At 39.6% G+C, this 22,144-nt stretch overlaps 1 protein-coding gene across 2 annotated transcripts in view; it reads left to right on the forward strand.

The window, feature by feature from the left end:
- gse1b (Gse1 coiled-coil protein b) overlaps nt 1–22,144 on the forward strand; it is a 274,409-nt gene that overhangs the window by 182,766 nt on the left and 69,499 nt on the right. The gene's annotated exons all lie outside the window — the stretch shown is intronic.

The following is a 22,144-nucleotide window of genomic DNA, read 5'->3' on the forward strand; positions in this document are numbered from 1 at the left end:
TGACTATCTTCTTTCAGATTAACATAATTGGAGATATATTTAAAATATCCTTGCTCTAAGCTTTACAATTGTAGTGAAAGGGGGGCGTGTTTTGAAGCCCAAAAAAATGCATCCATTCATCATAAATATACAGTAATCCATATGGCTCCAGGGCCATACAATGGGTTTTTGTAAGAAAAATATCCATATTTAAAACTTTATTAACTATAATAACTACCTTCCGGCAGACGGCCTGAAGGTCTTCAGTGGAACGTTGAGCAACAAGAAGGTGGAGAACATTCTCCTAGATTCATGTGGATCTTACGATGATATTAAGGAATAGTGGAAATACTTTCTGTGAAGACATCACAGAGGTGTTGAAATTGCATTGCACAAAATACCACTAGAATGTATATATGGCTGAGCACCTAACAACATGAAGATGAATGGTATTAGCTGCTAATAGTAATTTTTTCTTACCACAACAGTAATTTTTGTTTGTGTATACTTATTTTATTTTAAAGGATCAAAACCTTAATATGTTTATCTGAAAGCTGAAAACTCTTCCAGCTTTTGTGATATACTCACTAAGTTCAGATACAGTATAGATACTGTACACTTTCCCTGAAAGCTAAACACACCAGAGGAACTCCACTTCAGCCTGAGGTTTTCCCTCCCTCATGTTTGACTGTCTGCTTCCAGTTGATGTGTTATGTTGTCTTCTGTTCTACAGCACATACAGCCATTGTCATCAGAAAATAAATATTTTTAAAGGGTAGGAGAAGATTTAGATAGCTAATCCTTGCACTTTCCCACTGTAATTTGAAGCAAATACCAGTAAACAATGTCTCTTCCACCCACCATGCTGGGAAGGAAGACTTTAAGACGTCTTCCTTTTTTTTTCTTTTGGGCCATGAAATGCCGACTGTTGAGAATCATTTAAAAGCAGATTGGTTTGAGTGCTAAGCATTTAAAGAATCCCAAAATAGAAACTCTTTTTCTTGCTCTAGCTCTCCCTGTCTCTTCCGCATCCCACCTCTCCTCTCCTCTCAAACTTGATGGCTCCTTTATTTTATCTGTTTGTATTCCCTCAGAAGCAGCGTCAGTGGATGGTGGGTTGACGTGGGTGCATCTGCCTGCTGTATGGTTGCCGAAGTGTGAGTAAGGAAGCATGTTGTCTTCCATTACATTGTATGCCCCTAGTGAGAAACTGACATGTGAAGTTAGACAGCTGTGGTGTAGAACTCAACTGTAAACACCTCTCTTCCACTTGTCAGTAATGTAAGGTATAAGCTTTGAGACGAACGAAGCTTTCTTTGTTTGCAAAGGCTTAAGCCTGAAGAACACCGCAATTGCTTGTGTTTGCTTATATCTCTAAACTTGTGCGTGCTTATACTTGTTTGATGGCTCGTTGTCAACCAGAGAACATGCTTCTTGGTATAGACGTTATCACAGCAGTGTTTTGGTATGTCTATGAATGCTGACAGTTGCGTGTTTAGAGAAAACAGGTTTCATGATATCTATTCAACTGTTCGGCTGTATCAATATCATGCCTTTATAAAGTTAGTCTCTCAACAGACATGGTCTCTGTTCATCTTTCTCTCCTTCTGTCTGGATAACATATAGCTCCACAAGCTCCCTAACAGGCCGTTTGGTCAGTGAAGGATTGTGCTAACTTACCGTGATTGAGAGGTCAGCTTTGGCTGGCAGAGGATGAGAAGATTACCACTCTCAACATCTGTTTATTACAAGATGGGCCGTATGATAAAACAAATATCACTGCATGTGCATGTTATATATAAGTTTAGTAGGGATATAGGGATTTATGGGTAATCGAGAAGCATGGCTATAGGAAGTGTCAAGGCAAATGCAGGGAAAGCAAACACAATAAATTGCATGACGAGGAAGGGGTCATGTCAAACGGAGCTCAGAATACCGCAGTGGTTCATCTATTTCTGAATGTTTGTTTGGTCTAGCCTGCTCTGCGGGGCTAGAGAACAAGAGGAGATTGTCTATAAACAAGTAAGAAGAGAGTACGAGAGCAAAGCGGGGGCGAACAATCTGCTTGCAGGCTTGGCTCCAGCACATGGTGGGTGCGCTCAGATGGAAGAGGCAGAGGATGACAGAGCAAGGAGCTCTGATGGCGGGAGTCTCCATATGGCGACTGTGGCCCGTTAGCCGGTCAGCAGGCCATAGCGCTTCTGGGGTCCAGGGCTGCCCCGCTTGCCTGGTGTGGGCACACAGAACAGAGGAGGACAGCTGGAGTGGGCACGAGGCTCGAGGACAGATTTGGGGGCGGGCGAGAGGTGCCAGCATTGAGCTCAGTGGGGAGTGGCGGGAGATGGCTGGCAGGCGCAAAACAAGCATATGGAGGGCAGGTTGGTACTTTGACTGGCGCTGTGGCACGCACCTGCAGTGGGTGAGAAGCAGCTCAGAAGCCGTCCCACCCTTCCAGTCAGACCCCGTTTTAGCCCCTCTTTTTTTCCCATAACCCCCTAATTCCGTTCCTGGCCCACCAGTGCAGCTCACAGCCAGAGGGGAGGTGTGCTGTCTCAGCAGGGAGCAATACTCCACCATGCTGACTCGTTCTCATTTACACAATTTCTCCTCCCTCTACATTCTGTTCATTATTTGCACTGTACTCGCACATTGAATTCAACTGAACTGTTGACACAGTGCTCTAACAACAGACCAGAACACACATCGTGTTTCATGTCACCACCTCTCTCTTTCTCTCTTTCTGTCTGTCTGCCTGCCTCTGTAAAGATAATGTAAAGTTCTAGAAAACAGCAAGGTCATTTTAGGTGGTGTTCTCCAATTAGCGTTTTCATTATTCCCCCTTGAGTACTGGACTGAAAGCTGTGAATTAATGAGGTGCATGTTTGTGTGAGCGTGTTTTTAATGCACCAGAGCAGTGCAGAGGGTGTAATCATGTCTGCACAGTGGTACGCTACAGAGCAGCAGCAGTCCTCTGTGGTTGTAACAGGAACAAAATTACAAAAATTACACTTTTATCAAACAAACACATAAAACAACACACAAAAAAAAAATTGGTGAATCTCAGAACTAATAATGAATTAAATAATGGAAACACACAATAGAGACAGTTAAATGGACTGTAATACTTTGGTACTAATAAGCTGTTAATTGCCTTCCGTCCTCCATGCTTCTACTTTATTTTCAAGTTTTTCTCTTAAAAAAGAAAATTCTGTCATCGTTTGCTAATGGTGTTCCAATTTTTTAAGGTCAGGGCCACTCTTTTCCCTCTCATGATTGTGACTGGGGCTATCAAGCTCCAGTATGAAATAAACATGCATAGTCATTGTCATTGACAAGTTAATATTTAATTTACTAAAAATCCTGACATCAACATTAGCAAGCTTTTTTGCCAGGCTATCACTGCAAATAAGAAATTTGTTCTTAATTGACTTGCCTGGTTAAATATAGAGGTAAACATGTAGAAATGTTTATAAATGAATCATTCTCTTCACATCTTTTTAATGAACTGGGGTTTCCCGTACAACGACGTAACTTGCTGCTTAACTACCATAGTACAACCTGAATTCCGGAAAAGTTGGGACTTTTTTTTTTTTTATTTGAATTTGAACTAAAAGACTTTCAAATCACATGAGACAATATTTTATTCACAATAGAACATAGATAACATAACACATGTTTAAACTGAGAAATTTTACAATTTTATGCACAAAATGAGCTCATTTCAAATTTGATCCCTGCTACAGGTCTCAAAATAGTTGGACATGTTTACCATGGTGTAGCATCTCCTCTTCTTTTCAAAACAGTTTGAAGATGTCTGGGCATTGAGGTTATGAGTTTCTGGAGTTTTGGTGTTGGAATTTGGACCCATTCTTGCCTGATATAGGTTTCTAACTGCTGAAGAGTTCGTGGTCATCTTTGACATATTTTTTCATTTAATGTTGCTCTAAAATCTTTATATACCTTTCAGCATTCATAGTGCCTTCCAAAACATGCAAGCTGCCCATACCGTATGCACTTATGCACCCCCATATCATCAGAGATGCTGGCTTTTGAACTGAACGCTGATAATACGCTGGAAGGTCTCCCTCCTCTTTAGCCCGGAGGACACGGTGTCCATGATTTCCAGCAAGAATGTCAAATTTGGACTCGTCTGACCAAAGAACACTTTTCCACTTTGAAACAGTCCATTTTAAATGAGCCTTGGCCCACAGGGCACAATGGCGCTCCTGGACCATGTTCACATATGGCTTTCTTTTTGCATGATAGAGCTTAAGTGTGGTTTCTGAAAGTATTCCTGGGCCCATTTAGTAATGTCATTGACACAATCATGCCGATGAATGATGCAGTGTCATCTGAGGGCCCGAAGACCACAGGCATCTAATAAAGGTCTTCGGCCTTGTCCCTTACGCACAGAGATTTCTCCAGTTTCTCTGAATCTTTTGATGATGTTATGCACTGTAGATGATGAGATTTACAAAGCCTTTGCAATTTGACATTGAGGAACATTGTTTTAAAAGTATTCCACAATCTTTTTGCACACTCTTTCACAGCTCTGCCCATCTTTACTTTTGAGAGACTCTGCCTCTCTAAGATATAGCTAATCATGTTACAGACCTGATATCAGTTAACTTAATTAGTTGCTAGATGTTGTCCCAGCTAAATCTTTTCAAAATGTCTTGCTTTTTCAGCCATTTGTTGCCCCTGTGCCAACTTTTTTGAGACCTGTAGCAGGCATCAAATTTGAAATGAGCTCATTTTGTGCATAAAATTGTAAAATTTCTCAGTTTAAACATTTGTTATGTTATCTATGTTCTATTGTGAATAAAATATTGGCTCATGTGATTTGAAAGTCTTTTAGTTTTCATTTTATTCAAATTTAAAAAATGTCCCAACTTTTCCCGAATTCGGTTGTACGATGCATCGTTGAACAAATCAGCTAGCTAGTCACGACTGTCGGAATGATGTCACGCAGGCGGTGGAGTAATAACTTCTTTAAATGAATCCGTTTGAGATTGAATTAATGCTGTATTTTTTGCTATGAATTACGAACATGGCATCTGAGGACTAATTTTCATTTTTCTCATTTATATTTCTAGATTAAGTTATAGGCTCGTTCTTACGTACTAGACTAGAGCACGTACGCACATGCGCACTCTTCAAAAACAGTGCTTAAAATCTCTTGACAAACTCAAATATGTAAATGGAATTTGTATATATTCGAAATAAAAGATATACATTGTACTTAATGCCAGCTTGATTATTTTGCTCAAGATAATGATTTATTAAGTCCACGTCTTAAAAACAAGAAACTATGCTTCTAAACACTGTCACTATCTTGAAAGCTGTCGTTCCAGCCACACAAGTTTTCAATGCAGTTTACTAATGTTCATTTGAACTATGGTTCGGGAAACACCAAATCGTTGAACTATGTTAGTAACGATGGAACTTGTGATGTTAGTTGTCTAATGATGCTTTTGGAAACGCACCCCTGGTTGATCAAGTTCACAAAACTTTGTACGGCTTATCATAAGACATACTTTTAATGTTTCATTATGACAGTTATGATGCTTTTCTGTTTTTGTAGAACCTTAAAAACTCCATCCTCCATTAACTGTAATTGCATTATAAAGATCGACCAGTACATTATGTCCGAATTTTGTGTTTCACAGAGAAAAAGTGATGATGAATGGGATCAGAATGAGAATTATTACTATCCCTTTAATGAATGAAAGAAAATGTCAGTAGAAGAGAAAAAGAAGGAACTACAATTACTGTAAATGAAGAATATTATGTATTTATATTTGTTATTAGATTGAATTATTTCAGATTGGGCTGTGTTCAGGTCAAGATAATCCATGACATTAATTAGGCACTGAGAGAGGGTCATTGTGCCTGGCGAGGACAATTCTCATATCCAGATGGTAGGTGGATGACACCAGAAGAGCTTGCTACATGGATGCCGTTCACCCGAGCCGCTAAAGGATGAAAGGAGCAGGTGCTAGAGACAGGTTCAGCATGCTCACAGGTCCGTGATTGGCTAGGCCACCTGTCTGTCCAAGTCCTGTGTGCCAGGCCCAGTATGAAATGAGCAGCACCCTGCCGGTGCCCCTCAAACAAGCAGATGTTGCTGTGGGACGTACAGCAGCGTGTGAGGGTTCCATGTGTTGGCCGACTGCTCCGCCACAGATGTAAGAAGCCAAAGGCCAGTGGCCTCGTTAAGCCCCTGTCAGGCCAGGTTTGTTCCAACTGATCTAAGCCGTGCTGGCTGTTGGGATTACGACATGGCGTCTCCTCTCAAATGTACACAACCATGTAGATCTTAGCCATTAATGCAAGAAAATGAAAAGCATTAAGATGTGTTCAGTTTTTAATGTGCCAGAGTGATATGATCTTGTTAGTTATAGCGTGCTTTATGACCTGAGATGCTGGTTTTTGTGCAGATAGCAGATGTTAATGGCTGTAAGATGGAAAGAGGCTGGCAGTAAAACTTGAGAGTTAATTCCTCCCTCCCGTGTGGACAGACCTCACACCACTCTATTCTTCGGCTCATACATGCCATCTGTGCACACACACACGCAAACACACTTACACACCAAACATCCACAGCATGAGTTTTTCTCTTCCGGCTTTTGTGTGTGTAGGCAGTTATCTCTGATCACGTTTATGACAGCCGTATCCTTTTAGCAATCACCTCTTGACTTTTCTCCTTTCCATTTGAGCATTTTTCTTTTGTCTCTTGACAGCTCCTCTTCTTTTTCTTCTTTCCTCTAAAATTTTCTCTATTTCATTTGAGGATCACACACTTTACCTTCAGCTACATAAAAACATCAGAAGTCATCTGTGACAAACAGTTCTTCAGCCATTTATATCACAAAATGAGACCCTTCCTCAACCTCTGCTTTCTCTGCAGGCCCTAGTCTTTTCAAGGCTACTGTAAAACACCCTTTATCTGCTTAACTGCATCAGCACAACAGTTCCCAAGAGGGTGTTCAAAGTCCTGCCACCTGACTGCTGTTTACCTCTAGGAATTCTCACACATTAAACTTCAGGTTTAACTGCTTAATTGCATGTTGATTTTTTTCTATGGTCTTAATTTAAAAGACTTTGGGATAAGATGATTCTTTTTTCTTTTTTTTTGTCACTTAAATATTCTTTTAACATATAGCATATTAAAGCTACATTTTTTTTTAGCATCTAGAGGTTGCCTATTCAAAACAAAGCCACCTCACAGCCAGTGGAAAAGAATCGGGATGGGACGCGAGCAGAAATCATGTTGATGGATGAGATTAATAACAATACTGTAGTATGAAGCAGAGCAGCGCCGAGTGATGTTGGAGCTATACGAGGCCCCTGAATCAATTCCTAATGAGAGACGAACGCGACACATGACTCACGAGCAGCTGAACTTTTATGCCGCAGTCACCGGCGTTGCTTCTTCCAGTCAAGTGTATGAAGTAACAAAGTGCTGTTTATCATATTAGATACATTGGTCCCACTTTATATTAAGTGGCTTTAACTACTATGTACTTACATCAAAAAATAAGTACAATGTACTTATTGTGTTCATACTGAATTGTAAAACACTTTTGCTGCTATTGAGGTGGGATATGGGTAAGGGTAGGGGTAAGGTGTAAGGGATGGGTCAACAGTGTAATTATAAATGTAATTACAGAAATTAATTACAGATGTAATTACATGCAGGTGTTTTTAAAATATAAGTACAATGTAAAAATATGTATGTACACAATAAGTGCATTGTATCAAATGATTAATTTAAATGTAAGTACATAGTAGTTAAGGCCACTTAATATAAAGTGGGATCGATACATTTGACAGTGTTAAAAATTATATTATAATGTAATTATACTGCGGTCGCTCAGCGGCTGACGTGAGACACTTGTTGCACACTGCAGTAAGCTAGATCGATATTAGAATATCAAATTAATAAATGCTGGGTGACTTGTGTTGATAAATGGCATGCAATTAATTTTAAAAAGTATTGTATGATGGAGAAAATGCTGTATTACTTAGCTACTTGGGAAGCATGGTAAAAGCACGGTACTCTCGGAAAACCAAGAGAACTAGATTTAAACAATAAAACTAAACATGTTGAGCTATATAACAATAATTAGTTTTCTGTCTATAAATGTAACCATAAATGTAACAGTTGTTCCATTGTCTAATAAAACATGTATTATATTAAAGCATCTTTGGTGTTTACATGGTTTCTACAAAATAAAACCAGAAACCAGAGGGTAAAGCGGGTATGACACCATTGACAGGCGACTCCCGGACACATCCCAGATCCTTGGTTAAAATCGTGATTTTTATCAAGATTTACAAATAGTTGGAAACATTTGGGATATTGTAAGTACTAAATTGAAACAAAATATATAACACTGGCCTAGTGGTTTTTGGATATTTACTGCAAAATTCTTACATATTGTGCCTTTAATAATAACAAATTATTCAAACTTCATTCGAATGCTGTTACGGGCACGAGGGTTAGTCTCGTGTAGCCAGACGTTCAGACTGACGGCAGAAGGTCTGGACTCTGTCGCAGCTATCATTGGCCAAGGACCGCCCAAGAGGATGTTTGACTGAAATGTAACGCAACCAATCACGGTTCGTTTTGCTCCGCATCATGTTTAGGGACGTGAAAATGTAAAGTCAGTGTCCCCACAATAACAGACCGGCGTGCATCTAAAATTACAAGAACGTTGTGCGAGTTTACTGCAACAATGGAGTCGCAAACTTAACATCCTTTTGAAAATCCAGTGTTTAGTTGATCCTGGAAGGCGCTCATTGTCACTGTTGTAAACACGACAGCTTTATTCTTCCACAAGGGGGTTTTGCGGCATTTGTTTTCAGGCGGACCATTAAAGAATGTGACATGTTCGACCTGAGCTGCGTTCCAGTTCATTTTTTTTGCCATTCCGGCCCTGTCCCAAATGGCGCACTTCATGTGCACTTTCGGTCTTGTGGACTTACAGTGGCCGCTCTGCGCGCGTGTTCGTTAAGTCCACAACGCCGCAGACAAAGCCGCTGGAAGGCAAGTTAGCCGTTACGCTTTCTCCAATGGTAAGAGATACAGACCCTCTCATCTCCCTATAATATACAATCTCTGTCGCAAGGTGTCCCATTCGTCATTTAAGCTTAAAGAAGGGTGCTTGTGAGTGCCCCCTGTGCGGCTGCTATGCACCCTCGATGCGCACTTCTGCTGAGCCCGCAAGACTGTGAGCTACGCAGAGGACTTTACCCGGCAGTCAAAGCGGCATCACGTTGTGAAAGTGCGGACTCAGAGGAAGACCATGAGGGTTTAGGGTGCCATTTGGGACAGGGCCTCCCTCGCTAACTTCCCTCAGTCTCGTTGACTCGGATATATGTCATTGCTTACGTTGCATGAGTGCCCACTACTGGCGGAACCTTTGCAATGGGCTGAATTGGAACGTCAGAAAGGTAAATACACAGAAAGGTACTAAGGGAAAATAAAGCAAATACGTAACAATGAATAAAACAAAATAAAAATATAACCAGTAATGATAATAATATAAAAATATTAAATAAATGAAAAATAAATGATCAGTGAATAGATTTAACACACACAATACAATAGGCAATATGTTAATATGATAATTCTGATAATTCCAGGTTGCTGTGGTCACGCAGGTTATATACGCATTTAACTCGTGGCAATGAGAAATAGTTGTCGTTCCCTCAACATAAAGAAGTCGTGGCCACAAGAAAACTATGTCATTCCCTCAACATAGGATCTCGAGGCCACAACATAAGGATATCGTTACCTCGACAAAATGATCTTGTGGCCACAACTTATTATTACGTTTCCACAAGTAAATATAACGTTCCCACGAATTAATATCTCTTATACTACGGGGATGTTGAATGCTCGAATGTGATTGGTTGACCACCGTTCAAAGGTGTGCAATTATTTTCAGGGAAAGGTACGGCTAAAGTAGTTCTAGCAGGTCTTGACCGCATTGCAGTTCCATATCACTTTGCCATATGTTTTTATTTCAATAGGTCCTTACAGCCTACAACCGCAAAAGAAACAAAACCCACAACGACACCGACCAAGCAAATAAATAAAGTAAACAATAGGATAATAGGAAAACGAAAATTTTTTGTCATGGTTTTTGCCACAAAATAAGTTTTATTGTGTCCTGAAAGTGCATACTCTCTCACGCGCTCTCTCTCTCTTTCAAACATACACATATACTGTCGTACAGACACACACTTGTAGATAAATATTTGGTCAGCGCAGCTCTGACAAATTAATCAGAGTAAAATAGTTTAGCAACTTAAGATACATGACTCACCAGTGAGGTAATAACTGTGAGGTTCTTGAGATTAACTTATAGTTTCGCTATTAGTAGAGAGACTGCTGCCGTTAGAGACGCACAGATCAGGTAGGCTAATTCACATATGCTTATTCTCTCTCTCTCTCTCTCTCTCTCTCTCTCTCTCTCTCTCTCTCTCTCAACTGCGTTAATGACTGTATCAACGGTATTATTCTGCTATCAAGGCTCAAGCTATCGTTACTAGTTCTGGAATGACGTTTTGGAATTAGCAACGGAGGCTTGGGATGAGATGCATAAGAAATTAGTCCCACACACAAGAGTGTTTTAAGGACAAAAACCTGACAAATGTCTTGAAATACAACATCGGAACAGTGTCTTGAGGTGTGGTAACCATAGTATAATCGGAATAATTGACTGCCGCATTACCATCTTGGGTGTGTATTATTTTCTAAGAATTCAACAGCCCGTCATCAATTATTCCTTACGTGGCGAACATGTCCCCTCCCATAGCTATGCCTGTTGATTTCCTATTTTGTAAAATATTTTTTCCTCAACCAATAAGCCTTAACTCTTCAATTTCTATACAAAATAACACAGCCATCAAACAGCTTTTAATTTTGCCATAAAGCTATAAACTATTTGCTATAAACTGTTGTAGTGCATTTTGACATTAGAATGTGGTGGAAATTACAACATTTTGGGAAATTAACACTTCAGCATCAGAAATGGATTACACATACTGAAAAATATTTATACAAAATAGCTAGAAATGCTTAATTAGGTGGCATTTAAAATGCTGATTTTTAAAATACATACTCTGAATATATACTCTATATGTAACCCTAACTCTCTGGATAATAACTTGTTTAATTCCTTTTAAATATGTTTAAATATGTAATATGTTTAAATATGTTTTAAATATGTTAATAATATGCAGGATTAACAGAATATAACAAGGAGAACATTTCAAAAGCAAAATGATATAGCTTAACTTGCCAATTTAAAGATGGCTGCATTAAAACAAAAACTAACCATGAACTGAAGGTTCATGAATTGAATATATAGAGACTTATGTGCGCTTTAAGTGCAGTCAGAACTATCATAATTCGGAACACATGAACAACCAAGCAAAGTTAACAAGTGGAAAACTCGAAATTCTAGATGGTTCTAGATGAAGTTACTGAGTTGTGACATTGGAAGAGGAGTGTTGATTTGAAACATGGTGGAAATACTATCTAATAAAATATATAATTTAGACAATATAATATATCTATAATCTGTAAGAGATCAGAGCGGAAAGCAAGACTATAGCAAATGGTGTTCATTTTTTAATAAAATACCTTAATAAACAATATAGGCCAAATCTCAAATTAAGCAAGAATAAGACAATGCAAATAATGAGTGTAGGAATATAAATAGTCAAATATTAGTTTGTTAATTTGTTATTTTGTTAGTCAAATGTTACACATAAAAAAATCTATAATGTGAACTAGAGTTTTTGAAGCTTTGATTGTGTTTATAGTGTGCAATATAACATGTGTTCATGTTTCGCGTGTAAAAAAACACAGTATTTTTCACATAATTTACTTATCTGTATACCGCTGTTTCCACTGTCCTTGTTCTATGAAGTCCCTCCTTCAGAAATACGTAACGATTTCTGATTGTGTCAGCGGTTCCTGTGTTGTGATTCGACAGCAGCTTAGCGCGCCTTGCCCGGAAAGGTCACGCCTCTTACCATAATGTGGAGATGCACGCGCTCAGTGTTATTGTAAACATGTCTTTAATTTTACCCTATCAATTTGAGCTGGAATCAGACCCGGTGATTGGACTGCGGGATGAAAATAACAGCGTTTCGATGACATGGCGACAAACACACTCTACAAACGCAACTCTTGTGTATTCCTGTGGGCGGAGGTTAGTCAAAAACTGTTTTAGTGACGTCATTAAAGAAGGAAGTAGAGGGATGTAGTCCAAACTGACCGTTCGATGTAGGCGACTTCTGTTAAATAAAATATCTCGCTTGGCATTGAACTTTGAGCTTTAAAATTTTACAGATTTTATTTATACTCTAACAACAACATTACACACTAACTAAAGTTTGAAACATGGGATCACGAAGAACAGGACCTTTAATACAGCACATTAATATTGCACGTGAAAGACCCTAGTGTATGGATGTTATTGCGCATGAAAGAGAGGAAGAAGTTGTAAATCGAACATCTTCTGGAAAGAAGCTGTTTCTGAACATGGTTGTTCTGGTGCACAGCCTTCTTCCTGAGGGAAGCGGGGTAAACAGTCCCTCTTAGGCAGGGTGGGAGGAGTCTTTCATGATACTGGCAACCCTGTCCCTGCATCTGCTGGTGTAAATGTCCTCAATTGTTTGAAAACTGCTGCCAGTGATCCTCTGTGCAGACTTCACCACAGCGGCAGAGCAGTTTCCATAACACACAATGACACATGATGTGAGGATACTCTCCACCGCACACCTATAGAAGGATGTGAGGACTGAGAACTAAAATGCTACTTTTGGCAATGTACATCCTGAATTCTCTGTTTACATTCTTGCCCCATATGATGGAATGCATTAAATCACACACACATTAGAGTCACATAAAGCTTTAGGTCACACAACCTGGTGATAGTGGCTTTCTTCAGTCATTTCTTGATTCTGGTGCTGATTGGGCTAAGCAGAAGTGTCTGACTTTATTACTGTTATTCATTAACCTAACTGCTTGTGAAATAATGTTAAACTGCAGTTTGAAAGAGTAAAGAGTCAACTTTACCAAAGCCATAATTAGCACCCAATCCACTATGAAGCACAGGATATTGTGTGCATGCAAGCCATTATGTGTAACATAATTATAGTCTTCTGTTTCTGCTTTTCAGTGATCTGTTTCTCTCCCTTTTACACTGAACCACATACCCTTTAGAAAAACACACTATGGTATAACTATATAATACACACACACACACACACACACATATACATTTTTTTTTATTTTATATATATATATATATATATTACATACATAAATTTATTTTATGCTACCTTGATAGTAATACAGTGGTATTTTTTTATTCATTTTAAATGCCATGTGATATGAATAGGTTAATCAATCTCTTATTTCAATAAACACCCCGATTTATGTAACTTAGTAGTATTAAACTGCAATGGCAAATAAAAAGCAGTAAAATGAACATGCATTTCAAAGGAACAGATTTATGCAAATGAGTCAAATTTCTCAACACTATTCTTGATGAGCAAGTCTAGTCAAGTATTAAGTTTAGACCAGGTTGAAATCTTCCTGTTACACACCTGATTTTCCTGCAGTCCATCTTTCTCTGTTCTGTCTCTGTCGTTCTTCACTAATGTGTCGTTTCTCACAGCAGCCTGCAGGCTTTAATGGGGCTGTTGCTAATTTCCAGTAAGAGGACAAGATGGAGTCATGAGATAAGCGGAGAACAGACGTGACGCTCACATTAATGCCACAAACATATTTCTCATCCCGCTGCTTTCATGGAACCATTTCAGTTCCCTCTTTTAAGGTCGAAATTTACTTGATTTTCTTTATCAATACATATTCCTTTGTCCTATTATGCGTGTTATATTACACTAAAATCTTTGTCTTCATAATCTTTCATCGAAATGTAATAACTTGCTCGAATCTGAAATTATTTTTTGCTGATGTCATCAAGGCCAGTAAGCTTGTTTGGATTGATGTATGTTATTACGCCCCATCCCACATTGTTTACTGGTGAATAATCAGAAATGCCTTACAGAAGCGGATGCCATTTCTTGTCTTTAATATCAGTTTTGGGGGCAAATGAGCAGAAAATACATCAGATTTTATCTGAAACATGTTTAGATAAAACAGTAATGCTGCCAGACTGCACAGCCTGAGGAACAAGCACTAATGTTCGCCTGGTAAAGTAAGACGTCAGTAAAAAAAAACCTACATGTCAGGGTCATGTGCTGGAGGGTGTGGAGGTAGGAATGTTGAAACCATGATGAATTATGCTTATAGTATGAGGAGACCTCAATACATTAGTGCAGTTTGACGGCTTAGAGCTGAGGGTCAGCGGACGGGCGGGTGAGAGGGAAGAAAACACTGAGGACAGCATTCCACCGCTGGTTAAACAACGGGTGATGCCAAGAAAAACAGAGGGCGAGAGAGAGATGCATGGTTTTGTTAAGCATGATAAATAACATCAAGAGTCGGCAACTAAATGGAAATCAATGCGATTAGTCCATTAGTGAAAGCTTGAACTCGTCCGTTTCTCTCTCGTACGGTCTCTTCCTGTCTCTCTGCCCTCTTCCATTAGGAACTTATCAACCACAAGACATCTTTACTATTTTGCCTGGAATAATTCCTTTTTTCTCTATTACCTCTGCCTGTGTCTCTGGAATTCTTCATCATTCTCCACTTTATATTACGATTCTTCTTCACTGCCACCTCCTGATTGTGTGCAATTAATATTTATTATACCATTTCCTTCACCAAAATCAGTTGTGGTTGCTAATTGATAAGACACAGGGTGATTTTTAAGGCTTCTACTAAAATGTATGCATAGAATAATGCATACAAAGAGAGAGATATATATATATATCTTCCTGTACTATTGATGGTAATGGAGCAATGATTGATGTTCATTGGACAAGAGGCTCTACACATGTCATATTGGATCCTGACCAAATGCTGTGCTTCACTGGGAGTCTATGAGAGAGAAACATGAGGGAAGAAGGCATCTGATTGTTCAATGGACAATGAGCTTCCAATCAATGAATTTCTATCATTTTTGAAAGCCTGGTTTCTCTTTATGATGATTGGGTGAGTCCTTTTAGGGGTGGGACTTAGCAGTAAATAGCTAATAAATTAAATAGGGAAATACATGGTATAATAGGTATCCACAATGCTAATGGCAGGCCGGTAATGATGGGAGCAGACGGTTTTTGTGGTAGAACTTACCATCTGAGTGATTAGACTGAGGTGAGAACTCCACACTCGGACAGTTTTCAGGTGCATTTCATATGCTTGTGTTTGTGTCTTAAACATAGACGTACGTCCTTTACATGTCCCTGCCACTTTTTGCCATGTCCGAATTTAGGACTCGGTCTAGATGTAAAAAGGTTATATATGGACTAACATGTTAAGACTGATTTACAACTTTAAATGAAAGCATTTATCTGCTGACCCTCAATATCCCAAGACTGAAAATGACAGAAGGATGAAGTTATGATGAAGTTAACACAATTCATTTGATGACTGTATGTAATTTGATGTGTAATTTGTTGATTATAATGCAGTTTTGACTTGGAAATTAATAAATGTTCTACTAAAACTGTAGGGGAATGCAGGAATGAATGTAAGCTAATTGTTTTTACAGGTGATGAAGAGGATCTTTTCGTCGACTGAGAAACCAAAGACTGTTACTGAGTTTTTGAAATGAGCGCATGCGTAAGAACAACCCCCCCTTCTTTCGAGGGAACGCCTCCCAAAACTCGTGCCACGAGTATTGGAACACGAGTGTTTACCACCGGAATTCGCTGTATCCTGTTAGTGGATTCATTATGTCGGACTCACCGCAGGTAACTCATAATCTGCAGTTGTTACTCCTGTCTCCGGACAAAAACATTGCATGCGGCGCCTGTGGAGTGTGGAAAGTTACTGGAGCGCGCAGCCGCGCTCGTCTCTCACAAGGAACGTCATGGCAGTGATTGACAAGCCAGAGGGCCAATCCGCGCACGTCTCTCACAAGGAATGTCACGGCAGTGATTGACAAGCCAGAGGGCCAATCGTTTACGCGATGATCGCGTAAACGATTGGCTGATGATTTTAAGGCCCTACCTCATGCACAGATGATGTATATTAATATTATTCCTTTCAGTGCACCTAATAAATAGTCTTTTATCAGTTAGTAAAGACAGTTTCAAGTAATATTGCAAAAATGTATAAAACAAAACATCCTCTTTAGCACCTTTAAAGCAGAAGTTAGATACACTAAACTAAATATGAAAATAAAGAAAAACAAAAGCACAGACTAATTATTAGGCTATTTTGATTACCCTACAAAAGTGTAATAGTATCCTACAATAGTACATTAGTCACAGTTGCTATCATAAAGTTGTAGGTTCGAAATTCTACATATGGCACATTTATGTTCGACAACAAAAACAAATATTCAAAAACAAATATTTTTAGCAAAATGTATATTTTAGTCAGAATTTGTGCACTCCGTGACGTCACCGTCGACCGTTACGACTGCGGTTGCCCGCTGAGTGGCACAAAGACTGAGCGGCAGCATTGGTTTTCAGCGTGAATAAGGCGAAAAACACACAAAACACACCCAAAACGGGAAAGAGCTTTGTGGTTGACTATACAAATAGTCTTGACACCAAACCTGAGGTATATATTTAAAAACTGCCGAAAGCTACAGAAAAAAGAAGCAAATGGATCACTGCAATTCACCGAAACAACTGGACTCCAGCAGAGTACATGAATTTGCAGTTATCATTTTGTGTAAAATTGTTGGATTTTGAGGTAAAATCATACCATATATATTGTATTGTTATATGTTATGTTGACAACTCATCAATTAAATATTTTCCATATTCTGCATAATTTGGTGTTTTTAAATAAACACTGAAAAAAACTATACTATAAAACTATATGTTTTAGGGCTGGACAATATGACGATTATATAACATTAATATAAGTGATTACTCGGATTGAAACCTACCTATATTGTACTAGTTATATAAAATATTCACAGGAAGATTTGCTTTATGGATTTCCCCTGCGTCGAAGTCAGGCACTTATTTAATGTCAGGAAACACGACTCCTGGTTGCATGTCAATATCCATGGATTAGGTTTATTTGACAAGTTGTAAGGAACACTTTCGAGGCAAACGTTTAGTGTAATCGTTTGTTTAGTTCGCGTTTTTGCAGTTTCCCCTATTAAATCCAGTCATGAAGCAGGTTCTTTTGCCACTCAGTCCAGCTGAGGGAGCGCATTCCGGCGGGAAAGTGACGTCGATACATACCCTCTATAAGAGGCTGCGTTCCAGTTCGTTTTTTTATGCTCTTCCCTCGCTAACTTCCCTCTCGTTGACTCGGATGTAAATCATTGCTTACGTTGCATGAGTGCCCACTGCCTGGCGGAACCTTTGCAATGGGTTATATCATACATGGGCAATATACGGCCCGGGGGCCGGATCCGGCCCGCATATTGCTTCAATCCGGCCCCCGCGATGCGCTCGATGCACTCGCAATTTGGACATTCATTATTTATATGAAAACCCCAAATCGCTCGAAAATCACACACAAAACACATAATCGTACAAATACTTAAATTGTGCATTTATTAGCTTCTTGTTTCAGTGAAGAAATGTCACTTTAGCTTAGTTATCGCGCATGATGAACCACGTGACGTGAGATGATTGACAGGTCTGACGCAAATCAGGAAGAGGAGACACATCTGGCTGCGTTCGCTGTTTGAGCTCTTCAGATCGCATAATTCAGTGAAAAATGAATAAAAATGTTTTTCTGTATGACGAAATATTTTACTAACATGATAACTAATCATTATTTCTCCAAATATGCGCACCATTGGACTAATAGGCCTGGTGGATGCTGTATTTTTTATGTATTTGAACACAAATAAACCGGAGAAGACGAGAATAAATGTTGTGTGAGTATAATGATTTCTATTCAAAATAACGATCGTTACAGATTAATTATTTTGCACTCCTAGCATAAATTAAGAAATTAATGTCACTGCAAACCAGTTTAATCATAAACAGTGGTTAAATATCGAAGCTGGAGTCTTAAACCATTCTGAAGTTTCTAAAATGATGCTCAGATTGTCCAGAAGTAATAGTGTGATATTTTGACGAGTAATGAATTTTGAACATACAATAATCTGTGATCTTTGACGTGAAAGGGGTTAAAAACAATCCAACAGATGTCGCTGTGTGAAATTACAATTTGCGCCTTTACTTCTCTTCTTCACTCCTCAAAGTAACAAATTCTAAACGGCCGGCGGCATAAAAAAATGTCAAAATGAGTGCAGTAAAAAAGAGAAAAGTTGACTCTGAATGTCGAGCATTCAATAAAGAATGGACGTCAAAATATTTCGTCACGAACGTCGGCTCAAAGGTGATTTGTCTGATATGTCAGGAGAGCATCGCTGTCTTTAAAGAATATAATATTAGCAGGCACTTCAATGCTAAACATGCTAATTATGCCGTGAATTTCTCCGCAAAGGAGAGGGAAGAAAAAGCCACGAGATTGTCCTCCAACTTAACTGCCAGGCAGAATATTTTTACCAAGCAGTCTAATGTCCAGGAGTCAGCAACAAAAGTGAGCTATATGGTGTCACACAAAATCGCCAAACACAGCAAACCATTTTCAGATGGTGAGTTTGTAAAAGACTGTATGGTAGAGGCAGCTAGCGTGCTGTGCCCTGACAGCAAAAGTCAGTTCGAAAATGTGAGCCTGTCTCGCCGTACAGTTACTCGTCGCATCGAGGTAATTGATGATGAGCTGACATCTGCATTGCTAAAAAGGGCCACCGATTTCACATACTTTTCAATAGCGCTGGATGAGAGCACTGATATTAAAGACACTGCCCAGCTGCTTATATTCATCAGAGGTATTACTGACACATTTGAAATAGTGGAGGAGTTTCTTGCGATGGAATCAATGAAGGGGACGACAAGGGGTTCAGACCTCTATGATGCGGTGTCAGGATGCATGCAGAGAATGAACCTACCGTGGGCGAAGTTACTGAACGTGACCACTGATGGCTGTCCAAACCTCACCGGGAAGAACACTGGGCTATTGCGTAGGATACAGGACAGGGTGAGAGAGGATGACCCCAACTCAACTCTGATTTTCTTGCACTGCATCATTCATCAGGAGGCCTTGTCTAAGTCTGTGTTAAAGCTTGATCATGTCACCAAAACTGTGGTGAAACTTGTCAATTTCATCAGGGCCCGGGCGCTTAACCACCGCCAGTTTATCCAGTTGTTGGAGGAGAGTGAGGCAGAACACACTGATGTCCAATACCACTCAAACGTCCGCTGGCTGAGCCTGGGCACAGTGCTACGCCGTGTGTGGGACCTGAGAGATCAGATAGGGGTGTTTCTGGAGAATGTCGGGAAGGCTGGTGACTTTCCAGAACTTGAAGATTCTGATTGGATGCTTGACTTTGCATTTGCTGTGGATTTAATGGGCCATTTGAATGACCTCAATCGGAAGCTGCAGGGGAAGGATGTGTTCGTGCACGAACTGTATTCCTACGTGCGAGCATTCAGAGCAAAGCTGACCCTGTTTTCCCGACAAATGACAAACAAGAGCTTTACACATTTCCCAACTCTCGCCACAATGAAGCATGTGCCATCCCGACTCACTGTCAAATACACCACTACACTCGAGGATCTGCACACTGAATTTAACAGGCGTTTCTCTGATTTCGGAAAAATTGAAAAAGAGATGGAGCTGGTGTCCGCCCCCTTTTCCTTTGACAGCGACCAAGCGCCTCCGGAAGCTCAGCTTGAGTTGATTGACATGCAGTGCGATCCCACTCTCAAGGAGAAATTCGCCTCGTCATCATTGGACAGGTTTTACGGTGCATTGAACGAGGGCAAGTTTCCTAACATGCGGAGGCATGCGCAAAGGATGCTCGTTTTATTCGGGTCCACGTATGTATGCGAGCAGACTTTCTCTGTAATGAACTTTAACAAGTCACGCTACAGATCACGACTAACCGACACACACCTGTCGTCCGTGTTGCGCATCTCAACGTCAAACACAACCCCAGATTTCGGTGACTTAGTAAAGAAAGGCGACCGTCTCAGTTGTTCACATTGACTTACAGAACACCGACAAAAAGCTCTTCATCTCAGTTGCATAGGCCGAAATACATTTTTCTAAAGTAGGCCTAGCCAAAGTTCCATTAAGTTACCCTTGATTGATGATGTTATTTTTACAACATTGTTCAGTTTCATGTTGCCATGTTGTTCTTATGCATGTCCCGTAGATAGTGATGATACAGCTAAATCAAATTAAAATTTTGTGAGCTGCATAGGCCTATATAGGCCCTTTATATCTTTCAAGCAAACATACGTGTGATGAAGTTGATCTGCACTTAAATTGTGTTCTATTTTATAAAAGATTTTAACAAAATATGTGAAAGAAATTACAAAAAAAAATAATAATCACAACTGAAAACTGAATATGTTTTTCATTCAGTGATGAAGGTCTCCCTCTGATATATAGCCTCAATTAAATTTGATAATTCCAAGCCAGATTGCCTGAAGTCTGTATGTTAATGTAACTTGCACACATACATTTGCAGTTTTGTTAATAGTTTTCTATCTTGAAAAGCTACAGCTGGTATGAATGACAGTTGAACAATATGCAGGGTAGTGTAGGAAATGAATCCTTGAAAGTAAATCCAGTTATTGTAACCTTAGAGTAGCCTAGGTCAGACAGGCCTAGCAAAAATAAGTATCAGACCTTGAAAAAGGCTGTCAAAGTAACTGTAGAGTAGCCTTATACATATTTGCATTGCATTAATTTGTACCATTTAATCATGTAACTATGTTTAATTGCAATTGTCCAAAGTGTGGCCCTCCGTTTACTTTGCCAAAGTAACTGTGGCCCTCAGACTAAAACTGTTGCCCACCCCTGGGTTATATCAAAGAGTATAGAACCCAAGAGGCGACACTTTGGCCGCATTTACACTGCAAGTCGTAATGCTCAGATCCGATCTTTTGACCATATCCGATTTTTTTGGACGACGTGCTTACATTTCTTTTAAAAGTGACCTATATCGGATGTCTCCTTTTTACACTGCACTTGGCGAAACGTACCAAAAATAGCCTATATGACGTCACAGATCAATTTCAATGGTACATTGAGCTTAATTTATTGACATGAATTCATATAGAAACCCTTTTAATGCAATAGTTACATCCCTACATAAAAATAATACAAATTCTTCACGACAGTATACGTACGCAGCTCCGCTGGAAGCGTGTGAGTTGAATAATACTCGGGTACGGGTAGATATTCACAGCTTCATGGGCTCGAATCCGCCATCCTATACAATTGTTTTTTGTCATTAAAACAAATGCATTCATCAGTGATTGTATATCAAGGGCAGTTGCAAGTTTGTGTGCTTTTTATTTTGTGGTTTCAATGGAACGAATAGGGACTGAAGCGCGCGTCTGTGCACGAGCCGTCGTCACTGACAACAGCGGCAACGAGCACTCAGTGTGATTTCAAGAGCAACACATTTCAACGTCGGATCGCCTTTTATTTAACACAAACAAATTAAATTAATAATCTGCCAGTCAACTAGAGATGTTCCGTTTGTTATAGCTATGTCTGTACCGCAAAATGTTAAAAAAAAACCCTCACTTTTCAATGACGCAGGAGTCGCATTTACAGGGGAACATCCGATCTGTCCGCTTACACTGCAGGCGCAAACGCACGTATCCGATTCATATCTGATTTATAACCACATATGAATGAGGCCTGAAACCGATCTGTGAAAATCGGAATCCATGCGCTTTTTTCCTGCTTACACGGTCGTGACTCATATCCGATCTGTGCCACATGGGAGGAAAAAATCGGAATTGGGTCACTTGAACCGTGCAGTGTAAATGGGGCCTTTGATACTTTTTGGGTAACAGCCACTAGATGGCGCTCCGGTAGCGCGGCCGCCATTATGGGGTGAAAATACTGACTGGACCATAATCCTTCACATCTTACGCACCCAAAATCGGCGAATTTCACTGCCAAATCAGAAGCGCAATAGAAGAGTTTTTTTGTTTGTTT

Source organism: Megalobrama amblycephala, linkage group LG19 (assembly GCF_018812025.1).
Source record: "Megalobrama amblycephala isolate DHTTF-2021 linkage group LG19, ASM1881202v1, whole genome shotgun sequence".
Classification (NCBI taxonomy): Eukaryota; Metazoa; Chordata; class Actinopteri; order Cypriniformes; family Xenocyprididae; genus Megalobrama; species Megalobrama amblycephala.